This window comes from Peromyscus maniculatus, chromosome 5 (assembly GCF_049852395.1).
Source record: "Peromyscus maniculatus bairdii isolate BWxNUB_F1_BW_parent chromosome 5, HU_Pman_BW_mat_3.1, whole genome shotgun sequence".
In the NCBI taxonomy this organism is placed as follows: domain Eukaryota; kingdom Metazoa; phylum Chordata; class Mammalia; order Rodentia; family Cricetidae; genus Peromyscus; species Peromyscus maniculatus.
This window is the reverse complement of record NC_134856.1, coordinates 58,004,198-58,011,173: the sequence shown is the minus strand read 5'-3', so window position 1 is coordinate 58,011,173 and position 6,976 is coordinate 58,004,198. Positions and strand designations below refer to the sequence as shown.

The window sequence follows — 6,976 nt, the reverse complement described above, 5'->3', positions numbered from 1 at the left end:
TAGACCTCCTCCCCCCTCAACCTTATGTTAACATGTCTACTGTCTATGTTTCTTCCTTCACCTGAAATCTTGCAGGGCTAGGGTCTGTCTACCCTGCCAACTCTGGCTTTGGCTTCCCAACAGCTGTAGAATACCTTCTCTGGAGGAGTAGGTCTTCACTTCCAGGACCTTGTGGTTTCCATGGATTGCCTCTCTACTGTCTCCACTGACCTTGATATTAGAGCAGCTCTCCAGTTTAGCTGCCATACACTCCCCATTCTGTCTCATTCGTAAGGGTTTAGGTCACCACAGGATTCCCAGTCCTCAGGAGTCAGGTAAAAGGAATGTCTGGAAGGGCATTTCAGGCTTACTGTGTAGCTGGGTTGTTGGGCCCTGCTATCCTCTCCTTTTCTTGCTCCTTCCATCTTTCATCCCAAATTTCCCCTCCCATTTTTTCTCTCTGCCTGCCAGCCCCACCAATCCTTTCCTGCCAATCTATTGACAATTCAGGTCTTTATTAGACCAATTAGGTAGTTTAGACAGGCAAAGCATCACAGCTTCATAGATTTAAACAACTGCAGCATAAAAGAATGTAACACATGTTTGCATTATTAAAAGAAATGTTCCACAGCATATACAAATTAACCCATATTAAAATAGTATTCCACTCCGGGCAGTGGTGGTGCACGCCTTTAATCCCAGCACTCGGGAGGCAGAGCCAGGTGGATCTCTGTGAGTTCGAGGCCAGCCTGGGCTACCATGTGAATCCCAGGAAAGGCGCAAATCTACACAGAGAAACCCTGTCTCTGAAAAGAAAAAAAAAAGTATTCCACAACATTTCTTCTTTTTTGGTAAATAAAAATGAATAGTTTTAACTTTAACACAGTAAAAGTATACACAACAAAAACAGTTATCAGTCGGTCGGTGGTGGCGCATGCCTGTAATCCCATCCCTTGGGAAGCAGAGGCAGAGCTTCATTCATATCTTGAATTTTAGAATTTGGCAGAGGGTATCATTCTCTTTCTCAGGATGGCATGTATTCATGACATTAATACTGTCTGAGCCTTTTGAGTCATTGGATTGCAGATACATCACCTTCCTGCCTGGTGTGTTTGTCTTAAAAATTTAAATGATATTGAGTATTTTCTTGTTTGTATGGATATGTACCACATGGGTACCTGTCCTCATAGTGATCAAGAGACAGTCTCAAAAGTCCTGAACTTGGGATAATGGATAGTTGTGATCCTGCAAGTGAGTGCTGGCAATTGAGTTCACTTATATGCAAGATCAGCAAGAGCTCTTTACTACTTAGCCATCTCTACTGCCCTGTCTTGATCAATTATGATTAACATTATATTGCTAATGTTTTCATCTGTCCATATGTTTATTTTTTTTATTTTTTTATTTTTTATTTTTTTTTATTTATTTTTTTTTTTTTTTTTGGTTTTTTCGAGACAGGGTTTCTCTGTGTAGCTTTGCGCCTTTCCTGGAGCTCACTTGGTAGCCCAGGCTGGCCTCGAACTCACAAAGATCCGCCTGCCTCTGACTCCCAAGTGCTGGGATTAAAGGCGTGCGCCACCACGCCCGGCTCTGTCCATATGTTTAAATATGCAGTGCTTTTTAGTCAAATCTATTGATGTTTTTGTAAGTTTCAATAGGGGCACTTTAAGCTTCCAGAAGATAAATACAGAACTCTTTGTAGAAACATTAGCAAAAACTCTGAGTTCTTTATATATATATATTTTTTTGTGTTTCACTGATTTTTGAATGGGAGTCTTTACATATACTTCTGACTGTCCTGGAACTGGCTACATAGACTAGGCTGGCACTCAGCTCTGAGGCAGATATACCTGCCTCGGATTTGAGTGGACTGGTTAAAGGTATGAGCCAATATACCCAACTTGTTCATCTTATTTTTTATTTTTTGTAGTTAGTAATTGTTCATACAATTTCTCTCATGTATACTGTGTACTGTGGATCTGTTTACTTATCTCTCTATTTTTTTTAATAGGCATTTCTCTTGCAAGATGATATCCCATTCACAGGGTACAGAAATGACAGAGGTGAACCTCCTATTCAGTTTCCTTTCAAAGGGACTTGGTGATTACATTATAATGTCTATATCATGGAATAAGTTTGGGGAGTACAAGAATTATATGATTATACTGTCATAGAACTATATATTTATAATGTTACCAGTATCATACTTTCTGTTGTACACATGTATGGGATGTTTTAGAATGTAGTGACCTATGATGATGTACATATCGACTTTACTTCGGGAGAGTGGTCTTTGCTGGATTCTTCTCAGAAGAAGCTCTACAAAGATGTTATGCTGGAGACTTACAGGAACCTCACTACCATAGGTAAGAGTGAATTTTTCTTCATATTCTAAAATAAGGAGACAGGTGTTCCTTGTTTTTTGATGCTCTTCTATAGTTTCATTAGAAAGAGGAGTGAGGAGAATAAATCAGGCATGGCTCTAAGGTTCACTGAGGATAGTTACTTAAATTTTCCATAATTTTCAATAATATACCATACATTTTTTTGGTACTATATTTTAGGGTACAGTTGGGAAGACCATAATATTGAAGAACATTGTCAAAGTTCTAGAAGTCATGGAAGGTAATTATGATGTGCAAGCTGATACAAATGTGCCTCCAAAGAAATTGTAATGTGTCCTGTAAGCTTTAAACAAAAGCAACAGTGTAAATAAGCACAGTTTCATGTGCAATGATGATTACTAAATTCTCACAGAACCATATACCTCAATTTCAGGTAGGCAAATTGCATTTGCAAGGCATTTTTTAAAGAAAGAAGACAAGGAAACAATGCTTTAACAGATATTACCATTTGAACCATAGCTCCATGAGAGCTATGGTGTAGAACTGCCAATCTATTTAGTTTCATACTACTCATATTACAAATGGTATGCTGAAGAGGTAATAAGTATGTCTCCAAATCTTTCTAATGGCCAAATAGTCCATAGTAACGCTAGTGTTAGTCATGTGCTTGTTGTGACTGTGCTAAGTTTAATGAGTAGGACACTTAAAATGAAGAGTCGAGGGACATTTGTTGTGGAGAAACCTTGATCCCTATACCACATTTCTATGTGGAATAAAAAATCAAACTGTGAATTCAATGCGGAAACCTTTTGTTATTCTTCCTTTACTAGGTCCATCATATGTTACTTTGGATATGAGCCATATGAGCACAGGTATATGGACAGATGTAATATGCCTCTCAGAAAAATTAGAAGATATGTAGCATTCCCCATGTTGAGTATAACTGTTGAATTTGATTCAAGTATACAAGTAATTGGTTTTCCAGCTTCATTGTTAATACATCCACAAACTCACACTGCAGAAAAGCCCTGTGAATACTAGGACTGTGTAAATATTTCTGTTTGTTCTAGTTCAACTAGTAAATGTAGTATTACTCAAAGTATAGGAAAATTTATAAACGCAATAAGGGTGATAAAACTCTGAGTTTTTCCAGTTCTCTTCAAATATATGAAAAATCTAATCTAGAAAAGAGACTCAGTAAATGTGAAGCATGTAATAAATGATCTTACCATTACAGATATTTTCAAAGATGCAAAACAACCCTTCATGGAGGGGAACAACATGAGTGTAAGCACAGTGATAAATCCTAAAGATCATATTCCTTTTTACCATTGGACCTAATTGTAAAATTAATTCATATAGATATGAAGATTCAACCCTGTATTGAGCATTGTAAAGCCCTTACACGCGCCAATTATCTTTGTAGGCATGAAAGAGGTCATACTGGAGACAAACTTGTGTATACTAAATGTGATAAAGCTTTGGCACATGACAGTCATCTTCAAAGAACACATACTGGAAAGAAACCCTATGAATGTAATCAATGTGGTAAAGCCTTTGCACTGTACCGTCATCTTCGAAGCCATAAAAGAACACATACTGGAGAGAAACCCTATGAATGTAATCTTTCTGGTAAAGCCTTTGAACGTCAGGATGCTCTTCAAATGCATAAAAGAACACATACTGGAGGGAAACCCTATGAATGCAATGAATGTGGTAAAGCCTTCACTCGTAAAAATACTCTTGATATCCATAAAAGAACACATACTGGAGAGAAACCCTATGAATGTAATCAATGTGGTAAAGCCTTTGCACTGCACCGTCATCTTCGAAGCCATAAAAGAACACATACTGGAGAGAAACCCTATGAATGTAATCTTTGTGGCAAAGCCTTTGCATGGCACAGTTCTCTTAAAGTCCATAAAAGAACACATACTGGAGAGAAACCCTATGAATGTAATCTTTGTGGCAAAGCCTTTGCATGGCACAGTTCTCTTAAACTCCATGAAAGAACACATACTGGAGAGAAACCCTATGAATGTAATCTTTGTGGCAAAGCCTTTGCATGGCACAGTTCTCTTAAACTCCATGAAAGAACACATACTGGAGAGAAACCCTATGAATGTAATCAATGTGGAAAAGCCTTTTTACATCAGGATGCTCTTCAGTCGCATAAAAGAACACATACTGGAGAGAAACCCTATGAATGCAATGAATGTGGTAAAGCCTTCACTCATAAAAGTACTCTTGAAATCCATAAAAGCACACATACTGGAGAGAAACCCTATATATGCAATCAATGTGGTAAAGCCTTTGAACATAACAAGGATTTCAAAAGGCATAAAAGAACACATACTGGAGAGAAACCCTATGAATGCAATGAATGTGGTAAAGCCTTCCTTTATAAAAATAGTCTTGAAGTCCATAAAAGAACACATACTGGAGAGAAACCCTATGAATGTGATCAATGTGGTAAAGCCTTTGTATGTCACAATAATCTCAAGATGCATAAAAGAACCCATACTGGAGAGAAACCCTATGAATGTAATCAATGTCGTAAAGCCTTTGCACAACACTACCATCTTCAAAGGCATAAAAGAACACATACTGGAGAGAAACCCTATGAATGCAATCAATGTGGTAAAGCCTTCACTGAAAGAAATGTTCTTCAAGTGCATAAAAGAACACATACTGGAGAGAAACCCTATGAATGCAATCAATGTGGTAAAGCCTTCACTCAAAGAAATATTCTTCAAATGCATAAAAGAACACATACTGGAGAGAAACCCTATGAATGCAATCAATGTGGAAAAGCCTTCACTTGTAAAAATACTCTTGAAATCCATAAAAGAACACATACTGGAGAGAAACCCTATGAATGCAATCAGTGTGGTAAAGCCTTTGCAGACCACCGTAATCTTCAAAGACATAAAAGTTTGCATACTGGAGAGAAACCCTATGAATGTAATCTTTGTGGTAAAGCCTATTCTCATCCCAGTTATCTCCAAATTCATAAAAGAGCACATCCTGGAGAGAAAACCTGTAAATGAAATCAATGTGGTAAAGACTTTTCACGTCACAGTTCTCTCCAAAGACATTAAAGAACACATACTGGAGAGAAACCCTATGAATGTAATCAATGTGGTAAAGCCTTTGTACGTCACAACGGTCTCCAAATACATAACAGTACACATACTAGAGAGAGACCCTATGAATGTAATCAATGTCGTAAAGCCGTTGTACGACAGTACCATCTTCAAAGGCTTTAAAGGACATATACTGGAGAGAAACCCTATGAATGCAATCAATGTGGTAAAGCCTTTGCACATCACAAGGATTTCCTAATACATAAAAGAACACATACTAGAGAGAAACCCTATGAATGCAATGAATGTGATAAAGCCTTCACTCATAAAAATACTCTTGAAATCCATAAAAGAACATATACTGGAGAGAAACCCTATGAATGTAATCAATGTGGTAAAGCCTTTGTTTGACACAACCATCTTCAAGGGCATAAAAGAACACATACTGGATTGGAACCCTGTAAATGTAATCAATGAGGTAAAGCCTTTACTTGTAACAATGCTCTTGAAATGCATAAAAGAACACATACTGGAGAGAAACCCTATGAATGTAATCAGTGTGGTAAAGCCTTTGCCTGTATGAGTAGTCTTTGAAATCATGAGAAAAATACTGCAGACAAGCCCTAAAAATATAGTCAGTGTAGTAAAGTTATGCACTTTGTAGAGGAGTAGATCTTTTTGAGTGTAATCTATCTGTTAGAGCCTTTGCATATTGTAGAGACTTTGAGTACTTGTTGGAAGTACTTATAAAGTATTTGATAAGATCTTTATCCAAGACACTTGCATTCAACTACTCAAGAGTATTTATGCTGTAGAAAATAATTTGACAGTGACAGCAATCTTTTCAAACTTTATGACGTCCATTTTTATATTGTTTACCCCCGCAGAGCATGGAAAAATATGATTTATGAAACCCTATTTGTAGGGTAAAATGGCCGCCTAAAGAAAGACACTGTGATTCTGAAACCTGAATCAGTGAAAGACACACACTTTGGCCCTGAATCCAGAGCCAAAGAAACACACTCTACTCCTGACCAAGTGAGCATGAAACCAACCAATCCCTAAGCACAAAATCAACTGTCACTGAGGACAAAATCCAGCCTATATCTGAGTTTCTTCAATTTCAGGGATTGAAATCTGACCACTTCTCATGCTGAGAAATCTCCCTGAAAAAACTCGGACCTAAGAAGCCACATGTAAGTGTTGTGCTTGTTCAGTTTTGAGCTGCCTTTTTCCACCCCGGGAGAGGGAACAACCCTCCTGGATTCCCCCTCCCATATGAATCTCTTGAATAAGTTTTGGATGAAGAACTTCTTTTGCCAGAGCTGAGTAGAATCTCTGCTCAGGAATTCCCTAGTTGGAGCAGAGCAGAGAATCAATGGACACCTCTACTGGGAACCTTCCTAGTGGAGTGGAGCAGAGAAGCACATGGCAGCTCTGCTTGGAATGTCTCTGGGAGTAGAGCAGAGAAGCAACAGATACCTCTGCTGGGAAACTCCATTAAGGGAGGAGAGCAGAGTTGACATCTATTCCCCAGAGCCAGAACGCACTGCTACATTCCTTCTG

General features: G+C 38.2%; 1 pseudogene across 1 annotated transcript; it reads left to right on the top strand.

The window, feature by feature from the left end:
• The first annotated feature begins 2,296 nt into the window (after positions 1 to 2,296).
• On the top strand, positions 2,297 to 6,598 carry LOC143273344 (uncharacterized; annotated as a pseudogene). The gene is made up of 3 exons (XR_013051371.1): positions 2,297 to 2,345; positions 2,544 to 2,604; positions 3,820 to 6,598. The product of XR_013051371.1 is annotated as an uncharacterized LOC143273344 (transcript).
• The last annotated feature ends 378 nt before the right edge of the window (positions 6,599 to 6,976 follow it).